The sequence below is a fragment of the Ranitomeya imitator genome, chromosome 4 (assembly GCF_032444005.1).
Source record: "Ranitomeya imitator isolate aRanImi1 chromosome 4, aRanImi1.pri, whole genome shotgun sequence".
In the NCBI taxonomy this organism is placed as follows: domain Eukaryota; kingdom Metazoa; phylum Chordata; class Amphibia; order Anura; family Dendrobatidae; genus Ranitomeya; species Ranitomeya imitator.
In genome coordinates this window covers 541,425,284-541,444,524 of record NC_091285.1, presented here as the reverse complement: position 1 = coordinate 541,444,524, position 19,241 = coordinate 541,425,284, and positions in this window count along the sequence as shown.

Sequence of the window (19,241 nt, the reverse complement as noted above, 5' to 3'; positions counted from 1 at the left end):
GATACAATCCGATACCGATACTTATGGATATCGGAAGGTATCGCTCAACACTAGTCATCACTCATTTTGCAAGTCAATTACTGCTGCCGCCGCTTTGACAGTGCTGCAGCAGCATATGCATGTGCAAGCTCACCGACTGGTGTGCGACGTGACAAGTGATGAGGGAATTTGTTTGAAAAACAATCACAAAACGTAAAATAGGCACGAACATGGCACTTTTGGATTCGTGATGGGAAACCTGAGCAAACATTTATAAAATTGCAAAAAATCAGAAACATTCTGTGAAAAATATTTGTGCTGCCACTAAAGTACTGTAGTTTCAGCACATAAGCTGCGATAATGGTGATGAGCGTGCGGCAGGGTAGGAGTTTTGTAGAGCTTGTAAACAGTAATTATTTTTTTTCTTCTAAATTTGTGTGCATATTGTGGCTAGCCAATCAGTTCACAGGAAACATCCACAAAGTCCTGACACAAAGGCTTGTGTCATTGATGAAATCACATGTCACTCTCTATATAAAAAGCCGACATCTTGTTTTAGCACCATTTTGACACTGTAACAGTGCATAGAGGCTGCTAATGGCGCTGGCAGTGTTAGCAGCTAGATTGTAGGTAGTTAGGCAGTTTTTTATTAGTCAGATAGTTTAATTAGCTAGTGTCCTATTTGGATGTGAAATTGACCTTCCAGCATATTTTTTGTGCCATTACTGAGGTCCACACACAAATACAGCAGGGCTCAATTCATACAAGTGTGTAGTGCATTTCTTGTATTGTGCTTCATGCATGGGTAAACCATTCTAAATCTTATTTTTTCACAAGCTAAATGTGAAAAGCATGCTATATCCTGCCTTGTCATTTTCTGGTGTGGTGACATTGTTCTGTGATTTGAGCTGTTGTGCATGATAAACCAAATTACCCTTGCTTCCCTCCACGTTATAACTCTTTAACCATACAACTGACTGTAGGGAACCACAGATGGGTAAGTCTAAAGATCTGTCCACATATCTAACTTCACCTTCTCCCCTCTCCCTCTATTCGACCACCATCTACTCACTTTTTCACCCCTGACCTCCTCACCTGTCACCCATGTCCAGAAACATGCTCAACCCCACAGAAAGCTTGCACACCTGGACACCCACACGCTCTCTGATTCTATTCTACCACTGGCATCTATATCTTCACTCCACGACAGTGCCAATGATTTCTACAATGCCACTTTTGCATCAGCTATTGACACGGTCACCCCTCTCGTTCATGGCAGAGTGTGACGTATCAACAGACAACCCTAAATTTCAAGAAAACCAGCGCACAGCCATGAACCATATATCTAAACAGGGGGTGCAAGCAGCAGAATAATAGACAAGGCAAAAGGGGAGAAAAAAGACACTGCTACAATATGCACACCACCCAATAATATATATATAACAAAACACAATACTTTATTGGCATAATAATAAAAACAAATAAAATCACTGCGCCACTATGGACGACCTGGGTGCATGATGTAAATCCATATACGTACAAATATACAGCTTGTCAATATACCAGTAGAGTGAAAAAATATATGAGATAATACCAACCTGCCTAGCGGCTCATGGGGTATCTAGAGGCACATATAGGGCATGATAACTATCTAAGCCCAAAAAGAGGGTAGGCTAAATAACCGAAAAGCTACCCATATAATGGTAGCAAAAGAATTCCCAAGCATTAATATAGAATCATAGACGCTGAAAAGCTGTGATATCATACAAACCGGCCTATGGAGGGACAGGCTGGGGCTGGAGTACCCAGAAAGCCTAGTGGACCATAGCCCCACGCGTATTGCCTCCCGAATGAGGCTTCGTCAGGGGAAGTGTACAGACAGCCAATGCACAAGTGGATATATATGTACATAATGAGTGCTTTAACCGCCTACCGGTGTGTAATCATATGCCACCATGAGTACGGGACTAACATGCCGCCCTGGATCCGGAAGTGACGTGCCCTGAAGGACTTGAAGGTAGGGCACGTAGAGCGCATGCGCCCATGCACTGAGAAGTAAGGTATGAAGAAAGTGAATGGCCGCACAACAGAGCAAATACCTGGAGTCGGTCTAGGATGTAAGCGGCCAAAGAATGAATGAGGGAGGCAGGGAGACCGGGCACCCATTGGCCAGCGCACGTACGCAACTAGGCCATAGGACTCCCATTGACCCGTGCGCGTCCGCTCCTGGGTCACAAACCGCTCAACTGCGCACGCGTGGGAAACAAATCCCACGCAAGCGCAATCAGGGGGCCAGTATAAAAGCATGCAAGAATAGAACGGCCTGGGTATATCATGAGGCCCATGTAAATGGAAGTGGAAGGGGCTTATAGTAGTTGGAAGCCATAAAGATTGTTATAATAAAGGGGATAGATGTGTGTAGAGTAGCATGCCTATATATGCACATATATACAGATCTACATGTACGCCTCCACGCACATACATACACTGGACACACATGCCCCCACATACACATGTCCACATCCATGCAATATAAGATTGATAAAACATGGCCAAAAGACCAGGGACATGAAGAAGGTACATGTATACCAGAACAAACCAATACGGCATATCCACGTACACCAAACAGAGGCTCACATATCTCCCCGGGAATCCAGCAAACAACCACTCACATTCCGCCAAAGCAAAGGGCCATGTGCAGTTATAGACAAACAATTTTGTTATAAATAAACATTTATTGTATATCTATATAAATAATTGTCTAAGGGTTTTTCTGTCTGTCTGTCCTGGAAATCCCGCGTCTCTGATTGGTCGAGGCCACCAGGCCTCGACCAATCAGCGACGGGCACAGCATGGCGACGATGATGTCATAAAGGTTGCCTCGACCAATCAGCGACGGGCACAGTATCGACGTAGATGTCATAATGGTTGCCATGGCGACGATGATGTCATAAAGGTTGCCTCGACCAATCAGCGACGGGCACAGTCTGCCGCGAATTCTGGAATCATCATTGTCCATATACTATGGGGACATGCATATTCTAGAATACCCGATGCATTAGAATCGGGCCACAATCTAGTAATGTTATAAGTATTAATAAACGGTAGCATAACGCATGTGTACAAAATAACCAGCAATCCCGTCTCCTTCTCAGGCAGTCATATAGTATGTGTGAAGGAGATCCATCCAGGGATTTACAGGAGAAACCAGTAAACTAGCACACGCCTAAAACCGGTGGGTGTGGACATGTGAATATAACCATCCCATCAACCAAAAAGGTCCATTTATAAGGACCGAAATATAGTCCGTCTAAAACACTAGATTAATATATGGATTGGGGCCCGGCCTACCATCCATGAATACCGAAGCCCTGTTCAAGACCCAGAGTAGCCCCATAGGACCCAGTCCAATAATCCGGGGAGCATGCAGATTCCTATACCAAAACCCCACCTACCGTGCCTACCCCCATGAGCCAAGATCCAGCCGCTCACACTACCCCCATTAGCCAATAACGAGCAAAACCCGGGGAAGTCCCCTAAAAGTAGTATAGCGCCATTGGAGACCAGAACATATAATGAGCATAAAACCAATAGTGGAAAATCCATAGATAGTCCCGACTCCAAAATTTCCTCCGGTTGAATAAAGTGCCAAATAAAGTCCCCATCCATAATGCGTACTTCATGTCCATCCAAGATCCTGCATGTCGTCCATCAATACTCCAACTCCACAGGGAGAGCATGTACACAGATAATCCGTATATATATGTAGCTTTAACCAAGAAATCCGGTGAATAACAGCTCCTCATTCAGACCTGCAGGAGTAACAGATCCCAAATTAAAAATCCACCGTGATTCTACTTGAAGTAGCCATTTCTTGGCGGAACCCCCCTCTCAGACATGAAAATCTTCTCCAATCCAACCCCCCGTGTGTTGATAATGCTACCTGAATGGTATGTTAGAAAATGGGCTGCCACCGGGGTCAGAGTCTTCTCTTTCTCAACATCACTTCTGGCCAGATTAATTGTGGAAAAATGCTTTTGGATGCTCTGTCGCAGTTCTTGAGAGGTCTGGCCTACATAGACCATCTGACATGGACAAATGAGAGCATAGATGACACATCTGGTCCTACAATTAATATATCCCCAAGTTTGTATATTTTGCCATCAATGGGGTTTTGAAAGGACTCCCTAGTTGGACCCATGTGGGGACAGATGTTACAGTCCCCACAGGGAAAGGACCCCCTGAGTCTGACCCCACGATTGAGTCTGGTGGTCTGTCGTCTATAATGACTTTTGACCAGGAGGTCCCTCAAATTGGGCACTCTCCTGGCCACAAGAAGGGGTCGTTCACCCACAATATTGGATGTATTCAGGTCCGTAGTGAGAATGCCCCAATGTCTCCGCAGAATGCATCCTAATTGTGACCAATGTGTGTTATAGTTTGTTATAAACTTGGGAGCATTATCCCGTACCTTGAGTTCCGTACTCAACAAAGACTCCTGTGTCTGTGTCCTCGCCCTCTGGAATGCCAAAGATATGCACCTCTGAGGATAATTTCTTTCTTTAAAATGGGAAGTCAGTGTCAAGGCCTCAGACCGAAAGTCTTCATCACGTGTACAGTTTCTTCGTGATCTCAAAAACTGCCCGGTGGGGACTCCGTACTTCGTATGTTGAGGGTGGAAACTTCTGAAATCCAGAAGGATGTTGGTTGCTGTTGGTTTATGATACAGCTTGGTAATAATAGTACCATCTTCCACCATAACTTCCAAGTCCAAAAACGTGACTGAGGAGGAAGATATCGAATATGTCAAAAAAATGTTGTGTGAATTGTTATTCAACATATCTATAAATACCCTGCACTCAGCCGCTGTCCCAGACCATACAAAGAATATGTCGTCAACAAAGCGCATCCAATGGCGCACCTTTTTCCTAAACATGTCAAGCACATATACCCCGGTAGCCTCCCACCATCCTAAAAATAGGTTGGCGAGGGCAGGGGCACATCTGGCCCCCATGGCCACACCCGAGGTCTGGAGGTAATATGTCCTGTCAAATGTAAAATAGTTGTGCTTGAGGACAAATTCCATAAGGTCCACAATTAATGAATCGTGCATTCTGTCAGAATGCCCTAGCTGATCCAAAAAGTATCAACAGAGAACCCTGGCACAATAACACCACTAAAAAGCTCCACAATTGTCCAGGATTGCAGAGCGACTTTGAAAGAAAACAAATTTGCAAGGCAACTTCACTGAATTCAAACAGGCAACACTAGCTTTCAAATCTGCCCTCACCTCTGATAAACAGGCCTACTTCACAGCCCTCGTATCTTCCCTATCCTACAACCCCAAACAGTTATTCAAAACTTTTAACTCCCTCCTCCACTCACCACTGCCCCCTTCAACCTCCCTCATCTCTGCTGAGGACTTTGTTACACACTTTAAAAATAAGATCGATCAAACAAGGCAAGTTTTCATTGTTCAACCACCATAACCCCTTGGTATACCAGACCAATGCCCAAACCCAATAACCTCCCTATCCAATATCACTAAAGGGGAGATTAATTGTCTCCTCTCCAAATTGCACCTCACCACCTGTGCACTCGAACCCATCCCACCTCCTCACCAACCTCACCACCACTCATCCCATCCCTAACCCAACTATTCAACCCATCACTAACATCTGGTACCTTCCCTTCTGCTTTCAAACACAGTACAATCACACCTGTCCCTAAAAAGTCATCCCTCGACCCAACCGCTATATCCAGCTATCTCCCAATATCGCTGCTCCCATTCGCTTCCAAACTCCTTAAGCAGCACGTCCATGCTGAACTTTCCTCCCACCTCTCATCTAACTTGCTCTTTGACAATCTACAATCTGGCTTCTGCCACCATCACACCACTGAGACAGCACTGACCAAAATTACTAACGACCTACATACAGCCAAAGCTAACAAACAATATTCTATACTCCTTCTCCTAGACCTGTTCTGTGCTTTCGTCACAGTTGACCACTGCCTCCTACTACAGATCCTCTCCTCCTTTGGCATCAAAGACCTCACCCTATCCTGGATCTCCTCATACCTTTCCAACTGCACATTCAGCGTCTCCCACACTACCTCCACATACCACCCTCTCTCTGTTGGAGTACCCCAAGGCTCTGTTCTAGGACCCCTACCGTTCTCAATCTATACACTTGGCCGGGGGCAACTCATAAAGTCCCATGCATTCCAGTACCACCTTTATTCTGATGACACTCTGATCTACCTCTCTGGTCCAGACGTCACCTCTCCGCTGTCCAGAATCCCAGAGTGTATCAGCCATGTCCTCCTTCTTCTCCTCTTGCTTCCTTAAACTCAATGTGGACAAATCTGAACTCATCATCTTTCCTGCATCTCACAGATCTTCCTTACCTGACCTATCTATAGCAATTAACGACATCACGCTTTCCCCTGTAACGGTAGTCCTCTGCCTCAGAGTAACCCTTGACTCTGTCCTGTCCTTCAAAGCGCACATCCAAGCTCTTTCCACCTCCTCTTGCCTCCAGCTCAAAAATATCTCCAGAACCCATCCTCTCAACCGTCAATCTACTAAAATGCTTGTGCATGTCCTCATCATCTCCTGCCTCGACTACTGCAACATCCTTTTCTGTGGCCTCCCTGCTAAAACTCTCACACCTCTCCAGTCCATCCCTAACTCTGCTGCCCGACTAATTCATCTCTTTCCTCGCTACTCTTCTGCTTCTTCCCTCTGAAAATCTGTTCACTGGCTCTCATTCCCTCAGCGTATCCAGTTCAAATTACTAATACTGACCTACAAGGCCATATATAACCTGTCTCCTCCATACGTCTCTGAACTAATCTCCTCATATCTTACATCATGTAATCTCGGTCCTCCCAAGACCTCCTTCTCTCCTCCACAATTATTCGCTCCTCACCCAATTGCCTCCAAGACTTCTCCCGAAAATCCCCATCCTCTGGAATTCTTTGCCCCAACATGTCAGACTATCAACCACATTTGGATCCTTCAGATGGAACCTGAAAACCCACCTCTTCAGGAAAGCTTACAGCCTACACTGACCATGCTGCCCTCTCATCACTACAGGAGCTACCGCCTCACCAACACCTGAGCTGCTGCAACCCCCCAACCTACTGTCCCCTTCCCCACCATCTTGTAGAATGTAAGCCCACAAGGGCAGGATCCTCTTCCCTCTAAGTCTGTAATTGTTACTTTGTTTACTGTAAGTTATATCTGTAATTTGTATTTAACCATTTCTCATGTACAGCACCATGGAATGAATGGTGCTTTATAAATAATAATAATATTCTATACTATGGGTAACAGAAGTGTACTCAAAAGCTTTACAGAGTTAAGAGGAGGAAATCTGCACCGATGCCCAAAATTTTTTAAGCTTGGATCTGAGACACGATGAAGTAGGGTCCAAGCAGCATCCTGCCCCTCGTCATCAGACATTAACCCCGGGGGTAAGTGATCCTGATGAGGCTCAGATATCAGAGGCTGACATGTACTATACTGTGATGTTACGGCAGAAATTGGAGAAGGGCAACTCTAAGGGCAAGGAATGTGATAACACAGAGGGTGATAATGATGATGTGGTAGATCACAGTTTTCGTGGACATAGAGGCACATAACTAAGGAGATCATCTGAGGAGAAAGATGAGTAGGTCTTGATACGCCGTACATCGCAGACGCATAGTGATGCAGCCACGGTGAGCAATGCATCCTCAGTCACAACTGTGGCTGTGGCTGGATGGGTTCACGGGTCTGCAACTCGCAGGGGTGGCAAGAGTTGCCTAGTCTGGGCCTGTTTTGACATGCAAAGGATAGAGCCAACTCACGTAATCTGCCAACTTTGCAGAAAAAAACTGAGTAGAGGTAAGAAGTGCAATAATTTGACTACTACATTTATGAACCTTCACAGGCGCAATCAACATACGTTATTCTGTGAATCCCCCACTCTAAAATGCAGACCAGTGGACCTCAACAAACATCAGCCACCCCATCAAATGCATCTGCTGCTTCCTCCTGCTCCTCTCAAGAGTAGGATGCATGTCACTTCGTATAGAAAGGTGCCAAGATAAGGATATCACTCCTATATTTCAAAATTATATAAACAATCTGGCACTCTTTGATAAGCAAATAATTTTTTTATTCAAGTCAGGCAATCCCAAATTCATGTGTAATGTTTAGGTCTTACAATCAGACTTTCATCAGTCTGGGATAGAATCAAAGAAATAAAGAAACAAATAAAAATGTAAATCGATATATATATACAAAAACCTATTGAAGATGCATAGATGTTGGTTAAACAAAAATGCATACAGATGTTCAATAAGAAAAAAAATTACAACAGTAGCAATCAAATATTATTTATCTATCAATGACACAAATGATATAAATGATATACCGTATTTTTCGGACTACAAGGCGCACTTTTTCCCCCCCAAAAAGGGGGGGAAATGGGGGGTGCGTCTAATAGTCGCAATGCAGGCTTACGGTGGCGGCAGAGGTGCGGTGGCAGAGGTGCAGCGGCAGAGGTGCGGCGGCAGAGGTGTGGCGGCAGAGGAGGCGCAGTAAGCAGGGTCCCTTTCTCCGGTGAGGTGATGCAGCAGCCCGGTATGCAGCAGAGCCGGGTGAATCCTGTTGTTATCGGTGGTGGCGGCCATTTTCCTGAGGCCGCGCGTGCGCAGATGGAGCGCTCTGCTTCCCGGGGCTTCAGGAAAATGGCCGCCACGATCTCCATCTGCGCACGCGCGGCCTCCAGCGGCCATTTTCCTGAAGCCCCAGGAAGCAGAGCGCTTCATCTGCACACCGCGCGGTGGGTGCGGCCTCAGGAAGATGGCCGCACCCACCGATAACAACAGGATTCACCCGGCTCTGCTGCTTACCGGGCTGCTGCATCACCATACTGGGGAAAGGGACCCCGCTTATTGCGCCTCCTCTGCCACTGCACCTCTGCCACCGCACCTCTGCCACCGCACCTCTACCACCGCACCTCTGCCACCGCACCTCTGCCGCCACGGTAAGCCTGCATTGCCTGCACGGTAAGCCTGGGACCCCTCTCACGCCATACCTCTCACTGCACCTCCTGATCCCAGCACCTCCTGATCCCAGCACCTCCTGATCCCAGCACCTCCTGATCCCAGCACCTCCTCATCCCAGCACCTCCTGATCCCAGCACCTCCTGATCCCAGCACCTCCTGATCCCAGCACCTCCTCATCCCAGCACCTTCTCATCCCAGCACCTCCTCATCCCAGCATCACCCCACCTCTGCCGACACCTTGCCTCCTGTGACCCTGCTCTGCCACCGCCAGCCCTAAGGTAAGATACTGTAAATTCGGACAATAAGACGGACCCCCATCTTATAAAAAATCTTTTTTTCTGCAATTTTCACCCCAAATTTGGGGTGCGTCTTATAGTCCGAAAAATACGGTAAATCATGTCAATCACAGTGATTCTAAATTCTATATGGGAACCTATATAAGACATAGGAGGTATGGAGATATAAGGACTAATATAACGTACTGATAAGAAAAATAGATACCACAAAGAAAAATAGAAAATTTGAAAATCCTAGATGAAAAAATAAAGTAAAATAAATAAAGATAAAAATAAAATTAAAAATAAAAATGATGAAAAAAAATGAAAATGCTGTAAAATTGCATAGTGGTCAAAGAAATCGTATAGCAGACAAAAAAGGGGCTTAGCCTTCAAAAAATCAACAATAATGGCTTAAGGTACCTTCACACATAACGATTTCGTTGCAACGTCACACTTTTTGTGATGTAGCAACGATCCCGCTAACGATCTCATTATGTGTGACAGCGACTAACGATCAGGCCCCTGCTGGGAGATCGTTGGTTGTTGGGGAATGATCAGGACCTTTTTTTGGTCGCTGATCACCCGCTGTCATCGCTGGATCGGCGTGTGTGACGCCGATCCAGCGATGTGTTCACTTGTAACCAGGGTAAATATCGGGTTACTAAGCGCAGGGCCGCGCTTAGTAACCCTATATTTACCCTGGTTATGGTTACCATTGTAAAAATTAAAAAAAAATCAGTACATACTCACATTCCGATTTCTGTCACATCCCCCGCCGTCAGCTTCCCTGCACTGACTGTCAGTGATGTCACCGCTGTGCTCTGCTTTACGGCCGTTGCTGACACAGTCAGTGCGGGAAGCTGACGGCGGGGGACGTGACAGATATCGGAATGTGAGTATGTAGTGTTTTTTTTTTTTTTTACTTTTACAATGGTAGCCAGGATAAATATCGGATTACTAAGTGCGGCCCTGCACTTAGTAACCCGATGTTTACCCTGGTTACCCAGGGACTTCGGCATCGTTGAAGACAGTTTCAACAATGCCGAAGTCATTCCCCTGATCGTTGGTCGCTGGAGAGAGCTGTCTGTGTGACAGCTCCCCAGCAACCACACAACGACTTACCAACGATCACGGCCAGGTCATATCGCTGGTCGTGATTGTTGGTAAGTCGTTTAGTGTAACGGTACCTTTACAGCGAAAAGTCAAAGTGATGATAAGCTTACTGGATTGCAGTGAATGGCAGGTGGACTAAAAGCAGTGCAAGTTAATGGGAAAGAATCCCTGAGGAAAGCGCTGAGCACAATATGCTGTTACACGTTTAAATATTTGTCCTGCATAAGATGCCGGTGCAGTGTGTACAAGCTAGCGCGCATATCATAGAGTGCCAGATTGTTTATATATCTTCCTCTTCTTCTGATACCATGTCAAATATTGTGACGCAGGTCTCTGTCCACAGAACCTCAAGTTCTTCATCAACTAGAGCAGAGGTCCCCAACTCCAGTCCTCAAGGCCTACCAACATGTCATGTTTTCAGGATTTCCTTAGTCTTGCCCAGGTAATAATTGCATCACCTGTGCAATGCAAAGGAAATCCTGAAAACATGACCTGTTGGTGGGCCTTGAGGACTGGAATTGGGGACCTCTGAACTAGAGTCACGGATATGCCTGCTTTTCTTGAACTATCTCAGAGAACGAGCACCCCACAACTTTCTCAATCCAACAAAACATATTTGCCTGCACCACCCTCACGGTCCAGCAGTTTGTTCAGTTCTCCGTACTGTGCCCTCTCTCAGCACTGCAGCCAGCCCACCGCCCCACTGTTGTGGTCATGTAAAATATTTTTTCATCCTACACATGACAAAGCTAAGAGGTTGAACTCCAACATCTCCAATTTATTGACCACGGAAATGCTGGCTTTCCACCTGGTAGATACATACGGTTTTTAAAAGCTGATGGCTGTCACAGTCCCACAGTACCGCTTGCCCATTAGCCATTACTTTTAGAAAGCTGTGCCTACGTTACACCAGCATGTCGCAGACAACATCACCCATTCCTTTACTAAATCTCTGTCCACCAGGGGGCATTTCACCACAGACACTTGGATGAGTAAGCATGGCCAAGGGCATTAAAGCTCAATGACTGGGCACTGGCTGACTCTGGTGGCTGTGAGGCCAGGCGCTGCTGCACAATTCTTGGATTCCCCAAGCCTTGCAGCACAAACCTCTATACTTCACAGTTCCTCCACTGCTTCTGCCTCTTCCACCTCCTCTAGGGCCTCCACTTGCGCCCCAACCTCTGCATTAATGAGGCACGCGTTCCAGAGGCAGAGCGAATCCCCACCACCTTTGTACTGCATAGCCAGGATTCACTGCAATCAAGCATTGCTAAATTTGATATGCCTTGGAGATTGCAGTCATACAGCTGAAGAGTTGTGGACAGCTCTACAGATCAAGTTTGAGCAATGGCTGTCTCCACTGAACCTGCATTCAGAGAAGGCTGTGTCCGATAATGGAGCGAACCTTGTGGCGGCCCTACGGCGAGGCAAACTCACACACTTACCTTGCATGGCTCACGTCCTCAACCTGGAGGTGCAGCATTTTCTTCGCCACTATCCTGGCCTGGGTGAGCTGCTGTATAAAGCAAGGGAGCTGTGTGCTCACTTCCACCATTTACATCCCTCAGGTCATCGACTTGCATCGATACAGAGGTCTTTGTCCATGCCAGTTAACAGGTTGATGTGCAATGTGAAGACACTTTGGAATTCCACTTTGCACTCTGAAGCATGTTGTTATGTCGTATAGCCTGTGCCAAAACAGTACAGATGTGACGCATATCAGGTTTATGGAGTGGGCACAGATTAAGGACCTCTGCACCCTTATGCACAGTTTCAAAATTGCTACTAAGATAGTTAGCACTGACGATGACATCATCAGCATCACTTTTCTGGTCTTCTATATGTTGGACCAGACTTTGAATAGCCTGCGGGAGGAAGTAGTGGTCCCAGAGGAAGAGGAGGAAGCAGAGGAGGATGCAGAAGGGATAACATTTTGAAACTTTCATCAAAATGACCAAGACATGGGTCTATAAGGACTTTTGCACCCCAATCGTACACTGTACAGACTAGGTAATGTTGCATTTTATAGTGTGCTGCATTAATCTCGTGTAACTGCACTCTGTGATATTTTTAGTGTGGCTTCTGTGCCTTCCATTGCTGCTGCTGCAGATGTTAACACAAATTTGTGGAAATGTTAACAGTCATGGTTGGTCTCTCTCTGTTGGGTTGGCTGTAGTGGAAGATGTGTCGGACCCTATTATACCATTTATACTCTCATGAAATTCATGCCACTTCGGTGATGTCAGGCCGTCATTTTTTGAAATTTGATGACTCCTGATTGGGACTACATCTGCTGGGTAGGCTGTAGTGGAAGATGTGATGGTACCTATGATACCATTTCTACTCTGGTGAAATTGATGCCACTTCAGTGGTGTCAGACCCCAATTTGTGGAAATGTCAAAACTCCTGGTTGGGTGTCCATGTGATGGCTTGGCTGTAGAGGAAGAGATCTAGATCCTGTTATACTACTTCTACTCTTGTTAAATTGATACCACTTTGGTGGTGTCTGCCAATTATTTTTGGAAATGTGGGAGTTCTGGTTGAGTCTCCTTCCTGTGTGTTGCCTGTAGAAGTAGGCATCTGTGACTGTCAGGACTCTAGTTCCTTGGAATCAACTACCCATGTTACTACTATCCTTAGAATTTTCTGACAATATTAATCTATGTAACTGATGTTTGTGCCACCTGAGTGTGGCTGAGCTGTTGCATGTGGTATCAGGGCTCCCAGCACAGCAGGCCTATACCAACCCCTCACCCACCTCATCTTACTTTGACATTCAATTCAAAGCTGTAAATGCTGGCCCAGATGCTGATACCTCATGCATGGCTGATTGCTGCACTGCCATGCTGCAATTTGTACTGTTGGTGAATTTAGGCCACTTTTCTGGTGTCTTCCTCTAATTTGACGTGTTTTGGCAGCTTTTTGGTTAAGGGTGAAGGTGTTGTGCATGCGTTTCTTTTTGCCTCCCATTGGTGTTCGGTTTTGTTTGGCAAATATTTGACTAATAAATAGGCGAATATTGCAAATTCGGCAATTTTAATCCAAACCAAACATTGAAATATTCGCTCATCTCTAGACGTGACCACTTGTTGGAACTCCACACTGCGCATGCTGGCAAGATTTTGTAAGCAGCAGAGGCCAGTTGTTGAATAATAGCTCCAACACACCTGTTAGCATTCTGGTTAGCCTCCACACATAACAATTGAAGAGTGGGCATGGATGTTTTAAATTTGTGTCGTTCTCCAAGACTTTGAGGAATTCACAAAGATGATGAGCCGTGAAGATGCCATCATCAATGCAAAAATCCTTTTTCTGTGCCTACTAGTGTTGAGCGATACCGTCCGATACTTGAAAGTATCGGTATTGGATAGTATCGGCCGATACCCGAAAAGTATCGGATATCGCCGATACCGATATCCGATACCAATACAAGTCAATGGGACACCAAGCATCGGAAGGTATCCTGATGGTTCCCAGGGTCTGAAGGAGAGGAAACTCTCCTTCAGGCCCTGGGATCCATATTAATGTGTAAAATAAAGAATTAAAATAAAAAATATTGATATATTCACCTCTCCGGCGGCCCCTGGACATCACCGCGGGTAACTGGCAGGCTTCTTTGTTTAAAATGAGAATAATGTCGCGGCTTCTGATTGGTCGCGTGCCGCTCATGTGAACGCCAGAAGCCGCGACGTCATTCGCAGGTCCTAAATTCCTAGAATGAGGAGTTTAGTGCCTGAGAATGACGTCGCGGCTTGTGATTGGTCGCGTGGCGGTCACATGAGCGGCACGCGACCAATTAGAAGCCGCGACGTCATTCTCAGGTCCTAAACGCGCTCATTTTAAACAAAGAAGCCTGCCAGTTACCAGCGGTGATGTCCAGGGGCCGCCGGAGAGGTGAATATATCAATATTTTTTATTTTAATTCTTTATTTTACACATCACTATGGATCCGATACCGATTCCCGATACCACAAAAGTATCGGAACTCGGTATCGGAATTCCGATACCGCAAGTATCTGCCGATACCCGATACTTGCGGTATCGGAATGCTCAACACTAGTGCCTACTAACAGTCACTGCTGATAAATAAACATGTAGCTTTGCATGCAGAGTGGATGGAAATGGAGGAAGGCATGACACAGGGAGATACTACTCAGCACAGCCTCATCTCATCTGCTCAACGCAGACTGGATAAAAATGAGGAGATGGAGGCTGAGGAAGAGGAGGAGGAACAGGAGATGGCTAAAGAGACAAGTACCCCACACAAGCTTTGCCCTGTCTCTCCTACGTGGATGTGCTGAGGAGGAGAATGAGGAGGAAGATATGAATGAGGATGAGAAGATGGAGCATAGTCATCATAGCAGAGACAGGGATTATTATTATTATTATTATTATTTATTATTATAGCGCCATTTAGTCCATGGCACTTTGCATGTGAGAAGGGGTATACATAATAAAAAAACAAGTACAATAATCTTAATCAATACAAGTCACGACTGGTACATGAGGAGAGAGGACACTGCCTGTGAGGGCTCACAATCTACAAGGGATGGGTGAGAATACAGTAGGCGAGGGTAGAGCTGGTCGTTCAGCGGTTTGGTCGATCGGTAGTTACTGCAGGTTGTAGGCTTGTTCGAAGAGGTAGGTCTTCAGGTTCTTTTTGAAGGTTTTAACGGTAGGCGAGAGTTTGCTGTGTTGGGGTAGAGAGCTCCAGAGTATGGGGGATGCGCGGGAGAAATCTTGTATGCGATTGTGGGAAGAGGAGATCCAAGGGGAGTATAGAAGGAGATCTTGTAAGGATCAGAGGTTGCGTGCAAGTAAGTACCGGGAGATGAGGTCGCAGATGAATGGAGGACACAGATTGTGGATGGCTTTGTATGTCAGGATTAGGGTTTTAAACTGGAATCGTTGGGTAATGGGGAGCCAGTGCAGGGATTGACAAAGGGTAGCGGCTGGGGAATAGCAGGGGGACAGGTGGATTAGTCGGGCAGCAGAGTTTAGAATAGATTGGAGGGGTGCGAGAGTGTTTGAGGGGAGGCCACAGAGCAAGAGGTCGCAGTAAACTTAATGTACCTCTGCATTTCCCATGACCCTTGCGTTACATTCATTTTGGTCAAAAAAGAGTACTGGTTGTTTCTCCTTGCTAGACCCAAGCTACAAGGAGAACTTTGCATCTTTTCTTTTTGAGGTAGAAATGTCTTCTAGAATGGTGCTATACCAGAAGGTCACTGTGAAAAATATATGTTGAAAGAAATCCCATCAGACAATACTGGTGGCAGGGGCAAACTTTCTTGCCGAACCAAATAGGAGAGGCGAGGGAGACACTCACCAGGTACAGCAGAGGCATGGGTACACCATCAAAACCCTTGGCCAATTTCATGACACCCTCCCAGCAGCCATGCTCTGATGACTAGGCATTTATGACTACGAGGGAAAGTTTTTAACCCCTTTCTGCCATCGGACAGAATAGTACATCTGATGGCAGAACCACCGCTTTGACGCGGGCTCCGGCGGTGAACCCCCATCAAAGCTGGGACATGTCAGCTGTTTAGAACAGCTGACATGTGCCCGCAATAGGCACGGGAAGAATCGTGATCTGTTTGTGCCTATTAACTTGTTAAATGCCACTGTCAAACTTTGACTGCAGCATTTAACTAGCGCATCTGGCCAGAAATGCACGCACTACTGACCCCCGTCAGTGATCGAGGGTTATCGGTGCATCGGCATAACAACCAGAGGTCTCCAGCAGACATCTATGGTTGTTGATGCCGGATTGCTGTGAGTGCCACCCAGTGGTCTTCACTCATAGCAAATATATGAAAATTCAAATCACCCCCCTTTCGCCCCATTCAAAATAAAACAATAAAAAAAATTAAACATACACTTATTAGGTATCGCTGAGTTCAGAATCGCCCGATCTATCAATAAAATAAGGATTAACCTGATCGCTAAACGGCACAGCAAGGAAAAAATTAAAAACACCAGAATTACTTTTTTTTTGTCACCATGACAGTGTATTAAAATGTAATAACGGGTGATCAAAAGAATGTATCTGCACCGAAATGGTATCATTAAAAACACCAGCTCGACATGCAAAAAATAAGCCCTCACTACACCCGAGATCACGAAAAACGGAGATGCTACAGGTATCGGAAAATTGCGCAATTTTTTTCAGCAAAGTTTGGAATTTTTTTTCACCACTTAGATAAAAAATAACTAGACATGTTTGGTGTCTATGAACTCGTAATGACCAGGAGAATCATATTGGCAGGTCAGTTTTAGCATTTAGTGAACCTAGCAAAAAAAGCCAAACAAAAAACAAGTGTGGAATTGCACTTTCTTTGCAATTTCACTGCACTTGGAATTTTTTTCCTGTTTTCTAGTACACAACATGGTAAAACCAATGATGTCATTCAAAAGTACAACTTGCCTCGCAAAAAATAAGCCCTCACATGGCCATATTGACAGAAAAATAAAAAAAAGATATGGCTCTGGGAAGGAGGGGAGCTAAAAATGAAAATGCAAAACCAAAAAAAAGCCCCAGTCATTAAGGGGTTAAAGATGGTCAAGCAATACCTGGGCAACAAAACTAGTGTACTTCCTCTGCAACCTTCTGCTATTGGGTCTCAAAGCTGAACACCTGGCATGAGCTGCCCCCCTATGGTTTGTGCTGCCTTTCCGTTAGTGTCTGAGCGGGTTTTTAGCACCGACAGGGTGGTCAAAACAGACAGGTACTTTTGCCTGTCCACAGAGAATGCTGACAGGCTCACTGTGATAAAAATGCTTACAGCCTGGATTAGCTGCCACTTTTCCACATCATCAGATGACAGCAGAACATAAAGTTTTTTTAAAATTTAATATTTGAATGAGGCCCTCAATTTGTTGCATTCAAGGGTGCATTGATGACCCTCTTTATAATTTTTTTTCCTGGCTGTGCACTTTGTGCAAAGCCTTTGGCTATGTTCACACTCTGCAGATTCCACTGCGGATTTTTCCGCAGCAGAATTGCAAAATCCGCAGTGAAAACCCATCGCGGTTTTTACTGCGGATTTATCGCGGTTTTTACTGCGTTTTCTTCTGCGGATTTTCATCTGCAGTTTTCTATTGGAGCAGGTGAAAATCCGCAGAAAAGAAGTGACATGCTGCGGAATGTAATCCGCAGCGTTTCCGCGCGGATTTTTCTGCAGCATGTGCACAGCGTTTTTTGTTTCCCATAGGTTTACATTGAAATGTAAACTCATGGGAAACTGCTGCGGATCCGCAGCGGTCAAATCCGCTGCGGATCCGCAGCAAAATCCGCAAAGTGTGAATATAGCCTCAAAGAGTTTTGCTTCCTTCATAAATTTCACTGAAATTTCCAATTTCTTCATAAAAAATTAAATTTTAGTTTACTTAAATTATAATTTTTTTTAATCCTTTTTCAGTTTTGCCTTATGTACAAGTCACTGTACAGGAAAAAATATTTCAATACTTCAATTTCTCACCGATTTTCAATGTTTTTTTGTCAGTCCTTAAAGTTGGAGTAAAAAGTGTGACACCATTGTTCTCAGCCGTGATTTAGGAGTCTAAGTTGCTTTAAGGGTTCTTCCCCATGCTGTTCTCCTTCCATTAGCTATTTTTCCATCCTTTTCAACATACTCACTGCCCCAAACCTCCTTGTAGGGTCTGCTGGAAAAATGCTCAGATTTCCTAATGACTCCCATTATACTCGTTACGCAAAATAAACATCGGAGTATTAGGCTATGTTCACACTCTGCAGATTCCACTGCGGATTTTTCCGCAGCAGAATTGCAAAATCCGCAGTGAAAACCCATCGCGGTTTTTACTGCGGATTTATCGCGGTTTTTACTGCGTTTTCTTCTGCGGATTTTCATCTGCAGTTTTCTATTGGAGCAGGTGAAAATCCGCAGAAAAGAAGTGACATGCTGCGGAATGTAATCCGCAGCGTTTCCGCGCGGATTTTTCTGCAGCATGTGCACAGCGTTTTTTGTTTCCCATAGGTTTACATTGAAATGTAAACTCATGGGAAACTGCTGCGGATCCGCAGCGGTCAAATCCGCTGCGGATCCGCAGCAAAATCCGCAAAGTGTGAATATAGCCTTAGAAATTGCTCAGTTCGAGTAACGAGCACCTGAGCATTTCAGTGCTCGCTCAACTCTAATAACTAATAATTGTAAATTACACATGGCTTAGTTCCTCCTAAACAGCAATTTTTAGCCAAATATGTAAGTTTTCTTAAAATGAATATTTTGCCCAAAATATTATAGACATCTGGCAGTCTTAAATAAACCAATAATGAAAAACCTGAAGTTATATTAGCAGACACTTTTCTCACATGAGTGAGTATTCTTTTTTGCATTCTTTTAAAATAAATGCAGCATGTTGGACTGGTGGCATTTTTCTGTGATTGTTCTCATTGACTTTAGAAGTTGTATAACAATTCTTGAATAGAGAAACTCATTTTTTTTTAGCATTTTACGATCATTACATGTGCTTGACTGTGGTTTCGTCAATGACTGTTCTTCCATGAACCTGTAAGATCGCGGTGAATGTGAATGTCACTATAGGTTCTATTCAAAAGTGCTTTGGACTGCACTGAATATGTAATTGTTGGAGGACAGATGAAAGAAAAATCTGTATTAATGTTCTATTAAAGAAGCAAACAGCTATTAGAAGTAGAACCTGCTTGTCCATGATTGTAATCTGTAGACAAATGTACATGAAAATATATAGGTAATACAATTATGAACCCTACTATTTGGCCCATCTGTGCTTGAAATTATGAACTAGTTTTATGCTGTTTCATTGAGA